A 20,510-nucleotide genomic window follows, 5' to 3' on the forward strand; every position below is an offset into this window, starting at 1 on the left:
TGAATTGGAGAGGTTTTCCCAACCCCAATCCCCCCCGTGATCAGCTGCTTATCCCCTATCCTTTGGAAAGGGGATAAGTTAATTTTCGCCAGAGTACTCCTTTGCGTAGATTGTGCAAGTTAGCTAATTTATATAGTAGGATGGAGATGAGTGGACAGATGCTTTGAGGAAGGATTACAGTACTAGAAGATAGCTGCAGCTTAGGAGGTGTTCAGATAAGCATGAATGACAGTCACACTCGTATCACAGCATGGTAGGTTATGAATGCTTATGTATAAAGTCAGTAATAAAGGGGTTGTCCCTTTAAGTACTGGAAGTCATTAAAATGCTGTTCCTAGCTGTTTTGAAGTAATTTGCAGCATCTATAAGAAAAAAACAGCATCATTTTTGGTGCCGCTGCTAATCCGGGTTGCCTGAGTTGAATGCTGGGCTGAATTAGTCTCCTTCTCCCTCTGGCAGCCGACAATTTTGTCTATTCTTACTTTCCCAGCAGATGGAGTCTTCTTAGCTATAAAACCATTATACTGTAGAGGCTCTGTTCTTTCCCTGACAAGCAGGGCAAGGCTATTTTTATTGGTGGCCCTGCAGTGAACAGAGGATCACTATGATGTGACCTGTCCGTAAGCAGAATGACTGAGCATGTGCGTCCACCAGCAATCAGCTCAGTAGGTGGATGTGTATGTTCATGTGTATATACACTGTGAACACCAATGGGTGCCATACTAAATATCAAAACAATGACAAACATTGCTCAGAGATTAAAGGAAAAGTTGCTGAGTTGCCCATAGCAACCAATCAGATTACTTCTTTCATTTTTGAAAAGGCCTCTGAAAAATAAAAAAAAGAATCGATCTGATTGGTTGCTATGGGCAACTCACCAACTTTTCCTCTAGACAGGTTTTGTTAAATCTCCCCCATTGTTCTTTTCTTAGGGGAATATATTAATAGCTTTCTGCTCCAGCATTATCATGTGCATTATCTTGTGGTGAAGGTGTGATGAGGGCAGATGGAATTACCCTAGGGGCAGATGGCATTAAACCCATGTGTTCGTGACGCAATGGCGTGGTTTATCCTCTACACCACCCGAAGGTATACTGCTGGATCCTGGGCTAGGCACGGGCGCAAATAATGACTCTGACGTCAAGTTACGGAACAACGGCAGCTTTACTGAGTCAGACAGGTGTAACAGTCTATACAGCTTGGCTGGGCCCAAGGAGGTGACCAATGACTTCAGAGACCTCAGGGCTTTCTGGGACTTATGGTGGACTGGGCCAATTTGCTGCAGAGCCACACTGACTGAAGACAGATTGACTTGGACTGACTTGACTATGGCAGACAATGACTCCCCCCCCCCCCCCCCCCCTCTGTAGTTTACCAGGCTTTGACTTGACCTGTGGGGTACTGGACTTAAGGATCCATGGCTATGTGGTAGACTTTAGGACTCCAGACACACACCTAGGACTTGACCTTACTGCAACTCAGCAAAGACTTAAAGGAGTAGTCCAGTGGTGACTCAGTGGTGAGCAACTTATCCCCTATCCTAAGGATAGGGGATAAGTTGCAGATCGCGGGGGGGTCCGACCGCTGGGGCCCCCTGCGATCTCCTGTACGGAGCCCCGACAGCCCGCGGGAAAGGGGCGTGTCGACCTCCGCACGAGGCGGCGGCCGACACGCCCCCTCAATACAACTCTATGGCAGAGCCAAAGCGCTGCCTTCAGCAATCTCCGGCTCTGCCATTGAGATGTATTGAGGGGGTGTGTCAGCCGCCGCCTCGTGCGGGGGTCGACATCCGCTATCTCGGCGGAGAGCCGGGGCCCCGTACAGAGAGATCGCAGGCGGCCCCAGCGGTCGGACCCCCGCGATCTCAAACTTATCCCCTATCCTTAGGATAGGGGATAAGTTTTTCACCACTGGACTACCCCTTTAAAAGAAAGAGAGTGAAGACGCTCCACCCAGGGCTAATATGGGGGAGACTCTGGTGGGGTCCTATAGGTCACATGGTTTCTGGTACCTCACTGGGTTACGATCACATGAGAACAGGTCTTAAAGGCATAGCACATTTATATGCAATACTCTATATAACAAGAATAGAAGCAGATATACAAAGGAACAGGTGCGGGGGGTGGGGGGGGGGGGGCAGGGGTCACTGTATGGAGGCTGCCTGACAGGGCAGCAAGGGTACATGAGTGCAACTCCTGAACTGGGCCACCACAATCTGGTATTTTATCCATACCTTTATTTACTTCTACTTATGCTGTTGTTTTAATTCCTGTCATTGGTTTGCGGGGGCCCATCTTGTTCTGCTATAGGGCCCTATGAAATCTAGTTATGCCACTGCCTATCATACATATAATACCATTGTGTCAGAGCAGGTAGGGAAGTGATGATGTTCTTGAGCTGGAATCATAGCCTCTGAGTGGTGTTCTTCTTTCTAGTCCATTGTCTTCCTCTTGTCAGACAGGGATTGCCATTACAGATGTGGCAGCTTGCTCTGCTCCTACATAAGTACACTTGCTCGGTGCCTGAGTAGTTCTTAATATATAATGTATAGAGCACTCAGGATACAGCTGGATGGTCACAATCTGTGTCAGCACAAATCTGTTCTCCTAGCTGTGTGTGGGTCTTCTCGTTCTGCCAGTCACCTGGGATGCCTCACCGGAGAGGATGAAATGAAACACAGCTTCTGGGACGGGGATCTGACATTCAGGATGTAAAATATTATCATGAAAGTGCCTATGAGAGCAGCAAGAGCCTTGTCGTGATCTGCAGGGCATGCAGACAAGGGTACAATGTTGTTGTTTTCCATCCACCTTTAAGCGCTAACAATCCTGGCCCGATCACTGCCTGGAGCTTTAGGACAACACAACAGAATGTCATCTGCACCATTAGAACCACTCACTCGGAATAGATGGCTTCATAGGCGGAAGTCTGAGTTTCTGTATCTTTTTTTTAACACATGGTTTTATGTTAATAGTTCACCTGCTATGACTTGAATAGAACATGTGATCTATTAAACTGTTTTTCCTATCATAATATCAAATCAAAGAAAACATATAATGATCTGTGCAAGAAAGATTTACCATTGCAGGTCACAGATGGCCATGTCAGAGGGGTAACTGGAGCTTCTGAGCCCCAACTCCAACAGGGCATCCTATCTACCATGTGCCGCATACAATACTGGTGTCTTCTAATGTGGCAGAGGTTTTGTTTGGCCCTATGACCTCCAGGGCCCATGTGTGATTGACACTTTCACACTATATAGCTTTTGGGCAATCTCTTACACCAGAGCCTAGGTATGACCTCAACTCTGCCAATCCAGTCAAAGTTGATGGTGCTCACAGAAACGGCCAAAGGGACTGGACCAATGAGATTATTTCCTGCATCTGTAAGGCTTCTTTCACACTGCAGTTTTGACACAACAGTGTGACGTCCATCGGGGAAGCTGGGGAGAATAACGGGAGGAAAAATACATCATGCAATGTTTTTTCCTCCTGCTACTCCCGCCGAAAAACAACGGCGCCCGATGGACTCCATAATAGTAAATGGGATCTGTCGGGACCCATTGTTTTCCGTTGTGCCCCATAAAAAAGAATGTCAGTTAAGGCACAAAAATAAAAAAGTGTCTGACGGGCGTTCTCCGACGGGGCACAACGTCAGTGTTAAAGGGACCTAAGACTCACTGTGCCAATGGATACATGTTGTTTTCTCCTGGAAACCAATGTCTAACTCATATAGGGGCCTTGAAATTTGACTAGGAATATTAGCCAAACTGGAGATTCCACCAAATAAGAAAGAAGCACTCCAAAAGAGGGGAGAGTGCTCTACAAGAACCCCAAAACAGCTATCTACAGGTGGGCATCTCTTATTTTTCAAGTAGTGTTTGGTTTGGCTAATAATTCCTGGTCATATTTTAAGGCTTTTATAAGAATCAAACATTTTATAAGAGTCAAACATTGGCTTACAGGGTAGCAACCTATAGGTGGCACTAGAGAGACAGTTTGCTTCCTTTCAAAGGAGAGCTAGTTTGCATACTTTTTCCCATGGAGCCTGTAAGACTCCACCCACTAGGCGGAACCCCCATTATCATGAAACTTGATGTTTCACTGAAAAGGAAATAATAATTTCCAAAATAATCCTGTCACAAAGACGTATATATGTTCTGCACAAATGAAGGAAGGGCCTAGAAGTCGACACTGCTCCCACCCTTATCAGCAAATTGTAGGGCATCCAGCAGTAAGACCACTCAGGATGGGCTGGACTACTTCCTTAAAAATTTTTGTTGCATTGAAACGTATCCATCTTATATCAGAGTGCCATAGGTACCTTGGGAAAAAACATTGTGCATTACCATTGATATTAGACTACTTTTTCACTTCGTCATCATGACAGCACCGCCATAAGATTATCCCTTATAGCTCTAATAGGAACAGGAAACACAGAGAGGTTGAATAGGCCCCTCCCCATCCACCCCTCAGTGTTTTCTGTTCCTCAGAGCATACACGGAGAGTGAGGTTCTTACCTCTGGTGGGCTGGTTTCTACTCTGGATGGGGCTTCCAGGCAGCGGGGCTTCGGTCATGCTGGCATCTCCCTCCCCCGTGCTGCACTGGGTCGTGCTTCCTCCGGGTTGTTGCCTCCTGGACCCTTCCTGTTCTGTCCAGTCTCTGTTCTCTTTGGAGCTCCCTGGCTGTTTCGGGCTCCATGCTGCCGGGGCACAGGCGTCTGACTCCAGGGGCACCAAATTTGAACAGAGGAGTATATATTGTTCCTCTGTTCCATGCTACATCCCTCTAAGTCATGGATGTGTCTGTTGCCCCCGCTCTGCTCATCTGGAGCACTCAGCATCGGCTGTAACCGTGAGTAGCCGACTCTTAGGGGGTTCACTTACTTTCTGTGCTGCTTTTTCTTATGTATCACATGGTGTTTTCTATAGCAGCGGTTTCTATGGGGTTAGCACCATATTGCCTTGCTCTATGCTGCTTTTTTCCCCTATATTCTACTTTCTTAAGTAGTATAGAGTTTTGATTCTTATGGGTATTCCCTTTTCCACTTAGGGAGACAAGGAGGCCCTGATGAAATCAAAAGAAACAGAATCCTCTAAAAAAACTGGAGTCTAAATCTAAGTTTAAAAAATGTGGAATCTGTGCTGTGGTACTACCGGATACCCATCCTAAACCCCTTTGTAAAGCTTGCACTGACAGAATTGTTTTCCAAGAATCTCCTTCCTTTATGGATGAGGTTGACTTATTAATCAGCAAGTACAGTCTGCCATAGCTACTGCACTGCCTCAGCTCCCGCTACTTTTGATATGCCGGTTCCTGAACCTCCTCCACCAAAAAAGCAAAAAACTGCTATTGTTTTGGACGAAGACTCGGATTCTAATGAATATTTGAATTCTGGTGTTACTTTCTCTGAAAAAGAGGGTGAAATTCAAGATAATTCTCCTAATAGGGATGATAAAAAATATATTTTTTCTTCTGAAGATACAGATATCTTACTGCTGTAAGAGATGCCATGAATATAATAGATAATCCAGAACCTATGTCTGTCCAGGACAGGATGTTTGCTGGTCTGAAACATCAAAAAAACAAGAGTTTTTATGCTATCATGAACCGAAAAAACGTAATCACAGGTGAGTGGCAGGTTCCGGAGAGGCGCTTGCAGATACCTAAAGAATTTCGCAATCGTTTCCCGTTTGACCCTAATGAAGTAAATCTGTGGAGTGAACCTCCAAAAATTGATGTGCAGCTTTCTAAAGTTGTTAAAAGTACTGCGCTTCCATTTGAGGATGCGGCTCAGCTTAGGGACACCCTAGACCACAAAATGGATGGTCTTCTTAAAAGATCCTGGGAAGCCTCTTCGGCTTTAATCAACCCCAATATTGCGGCTATTACTGTAGCCAGGTCTCTCTTTATATGGATTGAGGAGTCAGAGAGCCATTTGCTCAATAAAACATCTAGAGAAAATATGTTATCTTCCATTACACTGTTAAAACTAGCCACAGCCTTTTTGGTGGATGCATCAGCGGAATCCATTAGATTTGCGGCAAAAGCCACCGCCTTATCTAACTCTGCTAGAAGGGCCCTATGGGTTAAAAATTGGCAAGGTGACTCTACCTCTAAGGTTAAGCTTTGTGCCATCCCCTTCCAGGGTAATCTTGTCTTTGGCCGGGTCCTTTAAAAAATTCTAGAACAGGCTGCTGAGAGGAAAAAAGATTTCCCTATCCAGAAAAAACCTAAACAAAATAAAAAATGTTGTTCTTTTAAGGTGGGCATCTCTAGTCATGCCTAGTCATATTTTAAGGCTTTTATAAGAATCAAACATTTTATAAGAGTCAAACATTGGCTTACAGGGTAGCAACCTATAGGTGGCACTATAGATAGAGAGAAAGTTTGCTTCCTTTCAAAGGATATAAAGGGAAAGGAGGTCACTGGAGCTATCCCAAAGGAGCGAAAAGCAAAGAATTTATCCTCAATCCCAATTTTAATAACAAAAAGCAATGACAATCTTGTGGGAGGAAGGCTGTTTCTGTTCAGTCACCAGTGGTCCCAGATCACAAAAAATCCCTCATTCTAAATTCCATATCTCAGGGATACAGAATAGAGTTTATCAGCCTTCCTCGTCCAAGATTTTGTTCTACAAATCTCGGATCAGACATTTTAAACGAACGTCTCTTTTCAGGCATAAAGGATCTATTTTTTCCAAGAGCTGTCATTCCGCTCCCCATCTTGGAATAAGGTCTGGGTCACTTCTCCCATCTATTTTTGGTGCCCAAGCCAAACGTTTAGATTTTTTAGATTTATAATAGTTCCAAGTTTATTTTTCATACAAAAGGTTCAAGATGGAGACCCTAAAGACCATACCTCTGATTCAAAGAGACTCCTGGCTTTGCACCAACGATCTAAAAGATGCCTTCCACCTACCAATTCATCCCTCTTATCAAAAATACCTCAGGTTTGCAATTCAACACAATCACTCTACCCTCCATTTTCAAATTCAGGCCCTTCCTTTCAGAATTTCCTTTGCCACGAGGATATTTATGAAAGTAATGGTAGAGGTGGTCGCTCAACTGAGACAAAAAGGAATTTTAATAATTCCTTACCTGGACTATTAACTAATTATTGCCCAGTCAAAGGAGACACTTTATCAGCACCTCTTTCTAACTCTGTCTTGTCTTCAGAACCTCGGCTGGATCATAAACTGGTAGAAGTCAGACTTAATTCCAGCAAGGAAGAAGAAATTTCGGGGCATGATCCTAAATTCAGAGAAAAAAAAAAAGACCTTTCTCCCAGAAGACAAGATTCTCTCCCTTCAGCTGAAAATAAAAAATCTGATATGGAGAAATTCTTGTCCTATAAGAACAGCCATGTCAGTCTTAGGGTCAATGACATGCTGTATACCGGCAGTACCGTGGGCTCAAAGCCATTTGAGACCCCTCCAATCCCTGATTTTGAAAGTATGGGACAGATCCCGACTGTCTTTAGAGAAGAGATTACAAATTCCACATCAAGTAAAAGCCTCATTAGCATGATGGCTGAAGAAAAAGAATCTCGCTATGGGATTCATTGGATCCTTTCTCCTTCTGTTACAGTGACAACAGACACGAGTCTTTGGGGTTGGGGTGCTCACGTCGAGCACCTTCATCTTCAGAGTTCATGATCCCGATGTCACTCCTCCAACTTGGGAATTGAAGGCAGTTTTAATGGCATTAAGAGTTTCAGAACATCTCTTAAAAATCCATCACATGAAGGTATATTTGGACAATATAACCACAGAACAAGACATTCCCCTTTAAGAGATCTCTCCTCGTAGATTTTCATCTGGGCAAAGAAAAATGTTCTTTCCCTTACAGCTGTACATCTGAAGGGCGAAGAAAATCAGGAAACAGACTTCCTAAGTCGGAACCAAGTGGATCCAGGGGAATAGGAACTAAATTCACAAGTCTTTCTGGTGAGAGTTTTGGGGAACCCGGAAATAGGTCTCTTTGCCAACAAGAAATATTGCAAAGTCCAGACCTTTTTCTCCCTCAATCCGAGGGAGAAACCTCTTGCAGTAGATGCTCTTCAACAAGCTTGGGATTTCTCTCTGTTTTATGCATTTCCTCCTCTGCCTCTCATCCTGAAAGCGCTCCAAAAGATTCAAGCGGAGAAAGTTTGTATCATCTTCATAGCCCCTTGGTGGCCCAAGAGAGGTTGGTTCAGTCTCCTAAATCTCCTCTCTGTAACAGATCCGATCCGGCTTCCTCAGGCAAAGAATCTTCTGACACAGGGACCTCTATGTAACCAAGACATAGAAACCCTACAGTTAACAGCATGGCTCTTGAAAGGCAGATCCTACTAAAGAAAGGACTTTCTAGTAAGGTTTTTAATACGTTGTTAAAAAGTAAAAAAAAAGGTTCTACTTCTGCTATATATTTAAGATACTGGAAGAAATGTATCTCATGGTGTGGTCCTTCCTCACTGGACATTCCTGAATTCAGACATCCCTAAGGTACTAGACTTTCTCCAAGAAGGGTTCGAAAAAGGTCTTTCTATCAGTAAGTTCAGACGGCAGCTATGGGATGCTACTTTGATACCTCTCTAGCTGAACATAAATGGAGAAGAAAAAAAATTCTGCCATTTCTAGATTAAAACCTAAAATATCTAACTTGACTCCTCCATTTAAATTTATTTAGATGTAAATTTAGTTATTTCTGCCTTAACCAAACATTTGAGCCTCTGTCTGAGACCTCTGTCAGTTAGTTGCCTGTGCTGTTAGTTGCCATCACCTCAGCAAGAAGGGTTGGAGAAATCCAGGATCTATCTATTGAAGAACCATATTGTATCATCCTGGATGATAGGATTATCTTCAAACTTAATCTAGCTTTTCTTCCAAAAAATTTCACTAATTTTCACAGGTCTCAGGATATTACATAGCCCTCATTATATAATCCAAAAAATCAGAAAGAGGAAGTCTCCCATAACCTTGATGTTAGAAGATGTGTTATTCATTACTTGGAGACTACTAAATCCTGGAGAAAAGATTCTAACCTTTTCGTTCAATTTCAAGGGCCCAATAAGGGCAAGAAATTCCATTTCTAGGTGGCTGAAGATAGCTTTCCAGGAGGCCTATAAATCTTCCGGTAAGCAAGTCCCTGAAGGTCTTCGTGCTCACTCAACCAGGGCACTAGCTGTCTCCTGGGACAAAAAAAGCCTCAGCCTTCATCAAACAGATTTGCAGAACGGCAACATGGTCATCTCCGCATACCTTCTTCAACCATTATAGGTTCAATGTAACATCTTCCCAAGATCTTTCTTTCGGCCGGAAGGTGTTGCAAGCTGTGGTCCCTCCCTATAGTCACCTGTTTATCTGGTATGTCTCATGGTGGTGCTGTCATGATGACGAAGTGAAAAGTTGAAATTATTACTTACCGATAATTCTTTTTTTAATGGGTCCATCATGACAGCACCTTTTAATTCCCGCCCTTCTGTGTGGATAAGTATTATAGACGTATTGGTTATGCTATAGACGTATTGGTTATGCTCCAGGGGTGGATGGGGAGGGACCTATTTAACCTCTCTGTTTCCTGTTCCTATTAGAGCTATAGGTGATAATCTCATGGTGGTGCTGTCATGATGGACTCATGAAAAACGAATTATCGGTAAGTAATAATTCCAACTTTTTAGATGAGGTTATCCAAACTGGGCAATATTTTAGGAGTGGAAGCTTCTGTTGCCTACAAAAAGATTAGATAGCCACACTTCATGAAAGGTCCTCCATATCTATTCTTGTCATAACTGTTTTCTTCAATAACCTGTCCGTTCCATGACACTGTATCTCCTGTCTACCACCCCTCCCTTCCTTTTCTCCCCTGTACAACGTGTAAATGTTTAATTCATGTACAGCGTGTGCCTGAAGCTCCATCTCAGCTCGGCGACACCAGATCCTTAGTGACAGACCCTCCTGCTCTCTGCAGACATCTCAATCCCAGATTCCATAACCGCAGGGTGAGAGATTTGCACAGCACTGAAGGCACCGATCACATGCCTTGATGTTTGTACCTTCCCAAACTCCGATATAGGACAAAGCATATCTATTACGCCATAGTGACAGAAGTGTCTCCCAATCATCACACACCCAGCACGCCAGGATCACTTCTTCTCTGTCCCTGCAGCCGTCCATTGTTCTAATTCCATTTAATTTCAAGATAGTGCTTGTCTGTACACTTCAAAATAATCTAGGAAACAGAAAATGCTCAGGTTTTGGGGATCTTTACTATGACTAAGAGAAAGCACCATAAAATGCATTGCACCCTAGAAAAATAAAAGTAAGAGAATGTTAAAAAATCAACTATAACATAATATAACAAAATACAGTTCAAAACATTCTAGAAAACATAGAAATTGCAAAACTGTCAGGTACGTTGACTATGACCAGCTAAAGGCACACTAGGAAATGCAATTCCCACTGAAACATAAAAGTTAAAAAAAAACAAAAAACTCTGTTAGTTCTATGTCAATCATGCAAAATCTACAGGTATTTACTATTACCCATGTTTACCAGGCACCATGATCATTTGCTGTATTCTTTTCCTTTCGGGGCAATTTTTTTAGTATAATAACCAAATGCGAAAAACACAGCTTCCCTGTCTAGTGTTAATATAGAAAATTATATCTGTAGCTGTAGGAGCAGGGCCGGACTGGATATTGGGCCTACGTGGCACATCAGACACTGCTAAAGCTGGCAGCCTTCCTTGGGCATGGCCATATGCCTCTTGAAGTAGCAGCTGTGGCTCTTAAATCAGAAACCACCGGCAGGAGGATGGCCCTGGGCATTTGCCCAGTGTGCCCAAAGGATAGGGGATAAGATGTCTGATCGCGGGGAGCCCGCCACTGGGACTCTCCCCCGAGATCTCCGTGCAGCACCTGCATTCTATTTGAGGCTGCTGTCTTGTCTCCAGTCCCGGAAAAACAGAGGTTTCTAAGACTGGAGCAGCAGCGCGTTTAGAATACGGGTGCAGGACAGAGATCGCGGGGGGTCCCAGCGGCGGGCCCCCCAGGGTCAGACATCTTATGCCCTATCCTTTGGATAGTGGATAAGAGGTCTTTGGCCGGAATACCCATTTAAAGGGCCAATGTATGTACCTAAAAGATATTACCAAGCCAACCACCTTTTGCGTAACATTTTATTTTTAAAGCAGCCAAATCTGCTCCAACTTTGCCTGAGCAACAGGTTCACTGGAGTCCCATAGTGAAGGTGTTACTGTTAGTGTGCAATATGCTGCGTACCAGTCTTCATCTCTGCCTGATCCTCTGCAACCGTAAAAACCCCTAACAAACTTCCTGCATAAGTCCCATTCATCAGAAAAAGGCTTGTGCATGGAACTCACTTGGTGTCTACTGTACCACCGAGCATCAGCTGTGTCTCTCCACACCAAACTGTGCAGATTGGGCAGAGCAGATTTAGACACTTTAACAAATCTCATGTCTTCCACATTTTGCTTTAACTATTTTTCCCAAACAGAAATAAAAAAAAGATACTCGGACAAGTCTAAGAAAAGCAAAAAGAGTGAAGTTTATTATAATGTATGTGTATTAACCTCTTATCACGTCAGAAAGAGTGTACAGTAACACTGAGGACAGGAAAAAACCCCGGTGGAGGAAACCTGTAGGGAAACCATGGCTGCTGTATTGCCCTTCCTCTGGGCATACTAAAGGAGGTTAACTCTATAATAAAGAGTATATATGTGGTGGCGGGGTGTGTGGTGCAGGGCAGATGTTGTTACCCTAGGGGAAGATGGCATTAACCCCTTGTATTTGTGATGCCAAGGCGAGGTTTAGCCTATAACCACCCGAAGGTATACCGCTGGACCCTGGGCTATACACGGGGGCAATAAAGACTCCGATGCCAAGTTACGGATAACGGTAGCTTTACTGAGGTTAGACAGGTGGTAAAGTCTATACAGTTCAGTCAGGGCCCATGGAGGTGACCAGTGAGGCAGAGACCTTAAGGGCTTTCTGGGACTTGTAGTAGGACTGGACAACTGAATGCAGACCACGCTGACTTGACAGATGACAGGGACCGACTTGACTCATAAAGCTGTGACTTTATCTTACTTGACTTGATGGTGACTTCAGGACTTGACTTTGAGGTATCCAACACTCTGGACACACAAACTAGGCGACTGCACTGGACCTCAGCTTAGCAGAAGAGCAGAGCTCAAAGAGAGAGAAGCTCCACCCAGGGCTTATATGGGGGAGACTAGCAGGGAGCCCATAGGTCACTCTTGGGATCACCTTGTCACTGGTACCTCCTGGGTAACAATCACATGACATATCACATGGTATAACTCTTAAAGCAACATTACATTTTATAACACTTTACTAAAACATATTTACAATGGGGAAACAAGTGCAGGGGGCCTTGGGGACACTGAAGGAGGCTGCCTGACAGGACAGCAGGAGCACGGGGTAACACCTCCCATACTGGGCCACCACATATACAGTGGGGGGAAAATTTATTTAGTCAGCTGCCAATTGTGCAAGTTCTTCCACTTAAAAAGATGAGAGGCTGTAATTTTCATCATAGGTTATAACCTCAACTATGAGAGACATAATGAGAAAAAAAAATCCTTAAATTCACATTGTCTGATTTTTAAAGAATTTATTTGCAAATTATGGTGGAAAATAAGTATTTGGTCACCTACAAACAAACAAGATTTCTGGCTCTCACAGACCTGTAACTTCTTCTTTAAGAGTCTCCTCTGTCCTCCACTCCTTACCTGTATTAATGGCACCTGTTTGAACTTATCAGTATAAAGGTGGCCAACGGGTTATTATCCGTGTAGACAGTAAATGGCGTGGCAGCCAAATAGTCTTTGAACTTTTCGGTCACGGCCCATACCAGGGTGAGAAGTTCCAACTTGAACAAGCTGTAATTAGCATCGTTCTTCTCTGCTCTTCGCAGGTTACGACTGGCATAGGCAATTACTCGCTCTTGTCCTTCCTGGACTTGGGACAGGACAGCTCCCAGACCTTCAAAACTGGCATCAGTATATAGCCGGAACGGCTGACTGTAGTCTGAATACGCCAAGATGGGTGGTTCTGTTAGCAGATGTTTAAGAGCTCTGATCGCTGTCTCTTGCACTTCGGCCCATTCAATAGGTAGTCTTCCTTGTAGTTCTCCTTCACCATACCCCGTAGGAGAGCTGTAAGGGGTTCTGCAATTTGGACAAAGTGTGGAATGAAGTGGCGGTAGTAGCCGGCAAATTCCAGGAAGTTCCTGACATCTTTCACTGTGCGCGGGGTAGGCTAGTTCTTGACAGCTTCCACCTTTTCAGGATTGGGCTGGAATCCCTCTGCACTGACAACATGACCCAAGTAATGGACCTGAGGTTTAAGCAAGTGACACTTTGATGGTTTGATCTTCAGCCCGTGCTTGATCAAGACTTGAGAGACGTCTGACAGATGACTGAGGTGTTCCTAGTAAGACTTGGAATACACAAAGACATCGTCCAGGTACAATAAGACACTTTGGAAATTCAGATGACCCAGGTACCTTTCCATCAGACGATGGAACGTAGCAGGGGCATTGCATAGCCCAAACGGCATACTTTTAAACTCGAACAGCCCCATGGGTGTCACGAAGGGGGTCTACTCCCGGTCCTATATGGCCATGGGCACTCAATATCCACTGGTTAAGTCCAGGTTGGAGAAGTAAGCGGCCGACCCAAGGGCCGTGTGTGACTCCTTGATCCTTGGCAAAGGGTAAGCATCTTTATGTGTGACATTGTTCAGTTTCCTGTATTCGATATAGTAGCGGATGGTTCCGTCTTTCTTCTTGACCAGCACATGTTGCGCCGCCTAGGGACTCTGACTTTCTTGTATCATGTCTGCCTCCTTTATGTTGGCCAGCATCTTCATGACAGTCTGGTACATGCCTGGCATGACTGGGCGGTGCCTTTCCTTGATAGGCGGGCTTGCGCCTATGAGGATACGGTTATGGATCATCAAAGTCTTCCCAAAGTCTGTGGGGTTTGTACTGAAAGCTTTGGCATACCTTTTGGCAACATTGACGACTCCATTGACCTGGTCTTTTGGGGTAGTGTTGTCCCAAACTTGGAGCGGTGCCCACCAGGGCTCTGGGGGCTTAGCACTGGATCCCTCCGAAACTTGTGCTGCATGCTGTCGAGCAACCAGATGTTCTGTCACAATATCTTTGGGCTCTAAGAGACTGACCAGGCGGAGCTGCGACCGCTCGCGTGCACGAGAAACACCGGACCAAGTTAACCCTTTCAGGTACAGGCTCTCTACAGTTCACAATGGCAACTAAAAGTCTCTTCTTCACCTCCCCCTCTATTTCACAAGCGCCTCTTGACATAAACTTTCCCAGACAACTTTAGGCATACTTTAGGCATGAGGGGGTGTACTTTAGGCATAAGGCGCACTGTACCTCCTGTCACCCTCCCACCTTCTGCGCTTTCTGTCATACGTCTTCCTGGTGCACGTCCTGTCAATCTCCCTCCTGCTGCACCTCCTGTCACTGTTATCATCACCCTACCTCCTGGTACACCTTCTGTCACTGCTGTTAATCTACCCCCGCTGCCCTTGTCACAGCTGTCACACTCCCTCCTGCTGAATCTACTGTCACCCTACTGTCCAAAATTATCACATTTCTGATCCCACGTGGTAAATAGGGTAAAGTAGTGTAGAGTTAATAGCACAAAAAAATTCCCGGGCTGGTTGAGGAGACTCTCTTGTTCCACCACATCCCAGCGGTGATCTATTGGATGAGATCTGATGACTGTGGAGGCCATTGGAGTCTAGTGACCTCATTGGCCCTCATTTACTAAAGTCAAACCGACTCTTTTTTTCTCGGTTCTTGCGTTCTAGTCGCAACGTCTGTGCGACTATTTATGAGACCAAATTGTAGTCACACAACCGACACTTTAGAAAACACTTGGAGTGGGTTTTTTTCACTCTGAAATGGGTGTGTTTTATGCAAAAATGGGCATTTTACAGACAAAAAAAAATGCTCGAAGTACTTCCAAAATAACTCGAGAAATAGTGTGAGATCAGGGCCGGCCTTGGGTGTTCAGGCGCGCCCTGTACGAGCTAACTTTGTGGCACCGCCCCCCCATAAACGCACACAGAGAGGAAAAATATCTTTGTGAAATTTTTTTTTCTTATATTTAATCAGTCCCCTGCCCCCTTAATCAGTCTCATGTACCTCCCTCACCAGTCCCCTGCCCCCCTTAATAATATGCAGTATAGTTCCCCCACATTAGGTGCAGTATAGTTCCCCCACATTAGGTGCAGTATAGTTCCCCCACATTACGTGCCGTATAGTTCCCCACATTAGTTGCAGTATAGTTCCCCCACATTAGGTGCAGTATAGTTCCCCCACATTAGGTTGGCAGTATAGTTCCCCCACATTAAGTGCCGTATAGTTCCCCACATATGGTGCAGTATAGTTCCCCACATTAGGTGCAGTATAGTACCCCCACATTAGGTGCAGTCTAGTCCCCCACATTAGGTGCAGTATAGTTCCCCACATTAGGTGCAGTATAGTTCCCCCACATTAGGTGCAGTATAGCTCCCCACATTAGGTGCAGTATAGTTCCCCACATTAGGTAGTAGCAGGTTCCCTTAGGTAGTAGCAGGTTCCCCACATTAGGTAGAAGCAGGTTCCCCACATTAGGTAGAAGCAGGTTCCCCACATTAGGTAGAAGCAGGTTCTCATCCCCCCCCCCCACTCACACACACACAGACACCCACACATGCACACCCACACAGACAGACACCCACACACACATAGACAGACAGACACCCACACATGCACACACACACACATAGACACACTTACCTGTCCTGCGCTGCGCTTCTCTCCGACGGCGGCCTGACGAGTGACGTCACTGACGTCCTCCTGTGCGGGTCTGCGGAGGGACGTCACATGCGCGATGTCCCTCTTCAGACTCGGGCCGGCCAGCCAATCAGAGACACGGAGGAGGGCGGGGTAAGTGAAACCTCCCTGTGTAATGAAGAAAACTGTGCCCTGAAGCGGAATGTGACCCTCCGCATAGGGACACAGTTGAGGGAGGGTAGTGGGAATGGAATGAGAGGGAGCGGCCTGCAAAGCAGAAAACTGTGTCCCTGTGCGGAGGGTAACATTCCGCTACAGGGCACAGTTTTCTTCATTACACCGGCATTTAGCGCTGCTTGCCCGAAGCAGCGCTAAATGTCAGAAGAAGTTACCTGCCCGGCACCCGGAACTGCACGTCGGGCAATACAAATGACATATACCTGGTGCGAGCTGTGTCGGCCGCCCGGCGCCCCTGTTGCTATGGCGCCCTGTGCGGCCGCACAGCTCGCACACCCCTAAGGCCGGCCCTGTGTGAGTTTGCCTCACACACTAACCGACAGCCAAGAGGCCGAGTGAAATTCCAAAAATGGAGTGATTTCTAACAAGGGACTGTTTACCATTGTTTTGTGTGAAAGTAACTTGTTTTCTAACCTGAAAACATTTTGTACAGTTCAACACTTTTATGAATAAAATATTGAATGTTTTTGTGATAGTTAATGTATATTTTTTTCTTTTAACCCCTTAACAACCACGGACGTAAATGTACGTCCTGGTTTGGCGGGACTTCGCACACCAGGACGCACATTTACATCCTATGTATGACCACGAGCATCGGAACGGTGCTCGCGTCATACACGGCAGGTTTCGGCTGCTAGCAGCCGGGGACCCGCCGGTAATGGCCGACATCCACGATCGCACGGATGTCTGCCATTAACCCCTCAGATGCTGTGATCAATACAGATCACGGCATCTGCGGCAGTGCGGTACTTTGAATGGATGATCGGATCTCCCGCAGCGCTGCCGCGGCAATCCGATCATCCAGCATGGCGGCCGGAGGTCCCCTCACCTAGCTCTGGCCGTCTCCCGGGGTCTTCTGCTCTGTTCTGAGATCGAGCAGACCAGAGCAGAAGATCACAGATAATACTGATTGGTGCAATGTCCTATACATAGCACTGAACAGTATTAGCAATCAAATGATTGCTATAGATAGTCCCCTATGGAGACATAAAAAGTGTAAAAAAAAAAAGTTGAAAAATTAAAAAAAAAAAAAAGAGAAAAATCCCCTTCCCCAATAAAAATGAAAATTGTCAGTTTTTCCCATTTTACCCCCAAAAAGCATAATTTTTTTTAATAAACATATTTGGTATCGCCACGTGCGTAAATGTCCAAACTATCAAAATATAATGTTAATGATCCGTACGGTGAATGGCGTAAACGTAAAAATTAAAAAAAGTCAAAAAATTCAGCTTTTTTGTCACATTTTATAAAAAAAAAAAAAAATACCGTATTTATCGGGGTATACCACGCACCGGCCTATAACACGCACCCTCATTTTACCAAGGATATTTGGGTAAAAAAAGTTTATCCATGATAAATATCCATGATAAAATGAGGGTGCGTGTGTGCGCTTGTATACCCCGATACACCCCCAGGAAAGGCAGGGGGAGAGAGGCCGTCGCTGCCCGTTTCTCTCCCCCTGCCTTTCCTGGGGTCTAGAGCGCTGCTGCCGGCCCTTTTCACCCCCTGGTTATCGGCGCCGCTGCCCGTTCTGTCCCCCTGACTATCGGTGCCGGCGCCGATAGCCAGGGAGAGAGAAGCGGCGCCGACAGCCAGGGGGAGAGAAGGGGCAGCGGCACCCATTGGCGGCGCCGCTGCCCCGTTGCCTCCCCCATCCCCGGTGGCATAATTACCTGAGTCCGGTCCGCGCTGCTCCAGGCCTCCGTCCCCGGCGCATGACGTCAGAGCGCCGCGCCGTTCAGCGCATAGCAATGACGCCGGGGACGCACGACGGAGGCCTGGAGCAGCGCGGACCAGACTCAGGTAATTATGCCACCGGGGATGGGGGGAGGCAACGGGGCAGCGGCGCCGGCAATGGGTGCCGCTGCCCCTTCTCTCCCCCTGGCTGTCGGCACCGCTTCTCTCTCCCTGGCTATCGGCGCCGGCACCGATAGTCAGGGGGACAGAACGGGCAGCGGCGCCGATAACCAGGGGGTGAAAAGGGCCGGCAGCAGCGCTCTAGACCCCAGGAAAGGCAGGGGGAGAGAAGCGGGCAGCGACGGCCTCTCTCCCCCTGCCTTTCCTGGGGGTGTATCGGGGTATAACACGCACACAGACTTTAGGCTAAAAATTTTAGCCTAAAAAGTGCGTGTTATACGCCGATAAATACAATAATTATAAAAAATGATCTAAAAGTTTTATATATGCAAATGTGGTATTGACAAAAAGTACAGAGGACGGCACAAACAATGAGCCCTCATACCGCCCTATATACGGTGATTTTAGATTACTAATTTTGTACAAAAAGTTTTAGATTTTTTTTAAGCGGTACAAAAATATAAAAGTATCTAGCCATGGGTATCATTTTAATCGTATTGACCCACAGAATAAAGAACACGTCATTTTTACCGTAAAGTGTACAGTGTGAAAACAAAACCCTCCAAAATGTGCAAAATTTTAGTTTTCATTTAAATTTCCTCCTCCCCAAAATTTTTTGGGGGGGTTCGCCGTACATTTTATGGTAAAATGAGAGGTTTCATTACAAAGTACAATTGGTCACGCCAAAAACAAGCCCTTATATGGGTCTATAGATAGAAAAATAAAAGATTTTAGAAGGCGAGGAGGAAAAAACGAAAACGCAAAAATAAAATTGCCCTGGTCCTTAAGGTTAGAATGGGCTTGGTCCTTAAGGGGTTAACACATTTGCAATATTAGGTTAAAATTTATTTAACACCCAAGCTGATAAAAAAGGATAATTGTTGTAATGTTTTAAAAATGATAACACATGAATACTTTTGATTCCTGAAAACATTTTTAAACAAAATCTAAACCATTTTGACTCGCACAACAAATTTCTGTAGCTCCGAGTTTGTGCGAAACAATTGAATAGTGCGACACAATAAAAACGTGCAACAGAAAATAACCCGAAAGGTGCAACAGAATAGTAAATAAGCCTGAAAAAAAAGACAAGTGATATTGAAATCACTCCAGAATAAACACTCCACTCTTAGTAAATCAGGGCCATTGTCCTGTATGAGATGATATGATTGATCTTTGTGACATAGGGCATTGAGGGAGATTTATCAAAACCTGTGCTGAGGAAAAGTTGACCAGTTGCCCATAGCAACCAATCAGATCGCTTCTTTTATTTCAAAAATGAAAGAAGCTATCTGATTGGTTGCAATGGGCAACTGGTCAACTTTTCCGCTGCACAAGTCTTGATAAATCTCCCCCATTATCCAGCTGGCGCATATTTGTTACACACCACGCCTTTAATAGAGGGAAATATATCTCCCCTTGCTTTTTTTTACCAAAATTTTTACATAACTACATTAGTAAATGAGGGCCTATGTATTACAGGAATTATTTTGGTCGCCCCAAAAATGTAAAATTTTAATGTCTGTTAAATCACCAAAATCCGTAAAAAGCGTTTGATCATTTAGGATGTTAAAGGGCTAAGGAGGTGGAACTGATTTCACGGCTCAGTCATACATTCTATAGCTACAGGTGTATACAGATCACAGAGGAGCACTGGCACTCTGCCCATTAAAGCTGCTTTAAAAAAGAATGAATAAATGGTGGCACGTAGGTAGCTGAGCACAAGAAAGACGAAAAGTTTTTTCAAGAAGTTGCTGCCATCTATTGGCTAAAATAGGCAGTGGCGCTGCTAGGGTTGGTGTCACCCGGTGCAGTAGAAAATGGTGTTACTCCCCACCACCCCACCCCCCTGCCCCCACTTTATAATTTTTTTTAGCCATATAACATTGTTGAAGATATATAATGAAATAATTCACTACAGCTCTGATGGGAAAATAATATAAGGGATTCACAGGTCTTCACGTCTGCTCTATAGTTTTTCCGCCGTGACTTCTTCAAGCTAAATTTTCCCTCTGCAAAACTTTACACTTAGATGGCATTGGCTCCTAACTTTATCAGCGGAGTCTGATCCTCTATATGAAAACAATAATTAATATAACACCACACACTGCACCCTCTGAATACAATAATACCACACACCGCACCCTTTGAATATAATAATACCACACACTACACCCTCTAAATATAATACCACACACCGCACCATCTGAATATAATACCACACACTGCACCCTCTGAATATAATACTACCTCACACCGCACCCTCTGAATATAATAATACCACACACCGCACCCTCTGAATATAATAATACCACACACTGCACCCTCTGAATATAATACTACCACACACCGCACCCTCTGAATATAATAATACCACACACTGCACCATCTGAATATAATAATACCACACACTGCACCCTCTGAATATAATACTATCACACACCGCACCCTCTGAATATAATAATACCACACACCGTGCTCTCTGAATATAAAACTACCACACACCACGCTCTCTGAATATAATACTACCACACACTGCACCCTCTGAATATAATAATACCACACACTGCACTCTCTG

The 20,510-nt window shown here is 44.9% G+C and overlaps 2 protein-coding genes across 5 annotated transcripts in view; one reads left to right on the top strand and one right to left on the bottom strand.

The window, feature by feature from the left end:
* LOC130293474 (paired box protein Pax-6-like) overlaps window positions 1–2,489 on the bottom strand; it is a 72,080-nt gene extending 69,591 nt beyond the window's left edge. Inside the window, exon 1 of the mRNA XM_056542198.1 lies at window positions 2,357–2,489. The gene's annotated coding sequence lies outside the window, so the exon portion shown is untranslated. The remainder of the gene's footprint in view (window positions 1–2,356) is intronic.
* LOC130293472 (reticulocalbin-1-like) overlaps window positions 1–20,510 on the top strand; it is a 100,846-nt gene that overhangs the window by 10,107 nt on the left and 70,229 nt on the right. The gene's annotated exons all lie outside the window — the stretch shown is intronic.

The sequence above is a fragment of the Hyla sarda genome, chromosome 10 (assembly GCF_029499605.1).
Source record: "Hyla sarda isolate aHylSar1 chromosome 10, aHylSar1.hap1, whole genome shotgun sequence".
In the NCBI taxonomy this organism is placed as follows: Eukaryota; Metazoa; Chordata; class Amphibia; order Anura; family Hylidae; genus Hyla; species Hyla sarda.